General features: G+C 45.3%; 1 non-coding gene across 1 annotated transcript; it reads left to right on the top strand.

Moving 5' to 3' along the window:
* The first annotated feature begins 2,377 nt into the window (after positions 1–2,377).
* LOC121142522 lies at positions 2,378–2,791 on the top strand. Its single transcript, XR_005879564.1, has one exon.

The following is a 2,791-nucleotide window of genomic DNA, read 5'->3' on the forward strand; positions in this document are numbered from 1 at the left end:
TGTAGAGCAGCTTCATTTCTTAAATAGCATCCATTCTGTGTCCTTTTGGCCAAAATGCCTGAGTTGGCAGATTTTGAGATGCTTTCTTACCAGAATGTTCCAAAAAGTACACGAAGAAGCAAATAGCCTATTTCACTTCTTGACACTTGACCTTATGTAAGCAGGTACATGGAAACCTGGTGTACTTATTATTTAGGCAGATGTGTCTCGTCTTTGGCAAAGAAAAAGGCGATAAACTGCTCCTCTGGGGAGTCCTTTGGGGTGGAGGTATGAGTAGCAACATTGCTTCAGATTCAGGTTCATCACCATGAACCCTGTGTACCAGGGTCAAATGGAATCAGCTCCTTTTTATAGTTGAAATGCCATTTTTTATTCACCATTGTTGGCACAATCCTTGAAAATAAACCTTTTTTCCCCTGTGGTTGTTGTCTGCTTTCTCATGTGTATTTATTGAAGTTCTAAGTGCTCCCTTGGGTTCTACCCACAGCATAGCATGTTGGCTTACCTGCATGAGTATTGTCATCTGATGAGTCCCCTGTGAAGATTACTGGATACATGATATAGCTCAGAAGATATGTTGACCAAGTGTTCTCCTGGGGACGAGTAAGAAAATGAAGTATATTAAATGAGGCATGTAGACAGAAGTTTGATCCCAAATCTACACATAGAAGTTTATATTAATTGTAAACTGTTTGGCCTATTGCTCAGGCTTCTTAGAAGCTAGCTCTCTCTTAATTATTAACCCATTTGTATTAACCTGTGTATCTCCACTTGGTCTTGACCTTGTCTTACTGGTGATGCCTGGGCCCCTTTCTTCCTCATTCTCTGTGCTCTTATTCCCAGCCTTCTAGTCTGGTAGCCCTGCCTATACCTCATGCCTGGCTACTTCATGCCTGTCCATTAACCAAAACAGTTTTATTTATTCATCAGCCAATAAAAGAAGCATATCTTCACGGCATACAGAAGGACATCCCCCATCAGAAGTAGGTGGCACGTCTTAATACATTTAACTAGCAGGCCCACTAGTAAAGAAAAGTGCCATTTGACATTATTGATGAACTTCATTCTAAAAGGTTACCAGGTTAACCACCCAGGCCCTTAGAAAATATCTGAGCCAATAGGATTCTGGAGCATGTGATAGGTACATTTTCTCCCTATCTGATTAATGAAGGTGCCAAGTAGGATTGTCATAAATACAAATTACAGTTTCAGAAACAATTTTCTACTAATGGCTAAAATTCTTTTTCTTTGCCCCCCCCCCCCCTTTCTAAAAAAAGGAAGATGAGGTGATGAAATATTGACATGCTCTCTGATGAGAGGCACATCAACCTAATTGTTATTTTACCCCTGGAATTTAAAAATCAGATTTATTTTTACCTATTTGGGTCTGACTATGTACCCTTGGATTTTCTGGAACTTAGTATGTAAACTAAACTGGCCTCAAACTCAGAGATCCAGCCTGCTTCTGGCTCTCAAGTGCTGGAGTTAAAGACATACACCACCATACCTGCCCCCTGCCAAAAAAAATTCAGATAGAAATGGAATGAATGCGAATGAAGGCTCAGCAGTATGACTCAGCATCAAGTTTTGGGCAGCCAGGAGGCTCTGTAAGAGAGGCTAGGATATAGAGTCCTACATTTCCCCATTTTACAGATACCCCTTTCTTTACTCATATCTTGAGTAGATGTTATTTACTGGGTTACAAGATGTTTCAGTGCGTAAAAGTGCCTGCTACCAAAGTTGTCAGGGTGAATTTGATTTCAGGATTCACATGGTAGAAGGAGAAAACTGACTCCTTACAAGCTGTCCTTTGACCTTCACCATGCACCAAGGCACACAATGACACACTGTTAATACATGTGGCAATGGTATTTATTGTCAGGGAGAAGGCATTCCTGGAGATACTCTTACTATTGTCAGCTAGGGTTGCTAAATCCACGATAAAGTCATTCACATATAAGTCTGAGACTGGATCATTTCATCGCTAGACATTGGATATTTAAAAAATTAGGACAAAGAAAAGATCAAGTCAAAGAAAAACTAGACAGGGACATAAGCATTTACATTTTATATAAACTGATACATAGTAAAGAAGCCGGGATTTCTGCCTGCTTGTCATCGCAGCTCCCGGAGGCTGAAGCGGAAGGATCTTGAGTTGGACACCAGTTTGGGCTACTTAGATTTAAACAAAACACAACAAAACCCAATTCTGTTTATAGAAATAGGTCCTTCCGTTCTGGGACCTCCCAGCCACACGGAGGCAGAAGAGAGTGCTCTGGGTGAACACGGCGTGCGGGAGCCTCCCGACCACTCTATAGTTCCTCCCAGAATCCTTTGAGACAGGACGGAGAGTTTAAAAGACGGTGCAACTTCCGCTTCGTCGCGAGTGGAGCGCGGCCGGGGTCACGGACTGAGCTGCTGGGTTTGGTGTTGCGTGCGTGGTACGCGTGGGCTGACTGTGAGTGTGGGTGTGGGAGTGCGTGTGCGCGCGTGGGGCGTGCAAGGCGAGTGTGTGTGTCCGCCCCGCGCCCCTCCCCCGCCTACACCTTGATCTTATTTGATCGGGTCGTGACCCCCGCCCCGCCGGGCCGCCCCGAAATGAAAAGCCCCCCTCCTGCGAAGCCCCTGTGCGGGGCGCTGTGCAGCGAGGCCCACTGGGCGGTGGCAGTGCCGCGGTTCCCGAGGTCTCCGGATCGGTCCTGCGGGCCCGGCGCTCAGAAGTGATGAATTGATCAGATAGACGAGGCCGGGCCTGTCCCGGCCACTGATTACCGAGGCGATTCTGATCTGA

Source organism: Mesocricetus auratus, unplaced genomic scaffold (assembly GCF_017639785.1).
Source record: "Mesocricetus auratus isolate SY011 unplaced genomic scaffold, BCM_Maur_2.0 Super-Scaffold_100009, whole genome shotgun sequence".
Lineage (NCBI taxonomy): Eukaryota > Metazoa > Chordata > Mammalia > Rodentia > Cricetidae > Mesocricetus > Mesocricetus auratus.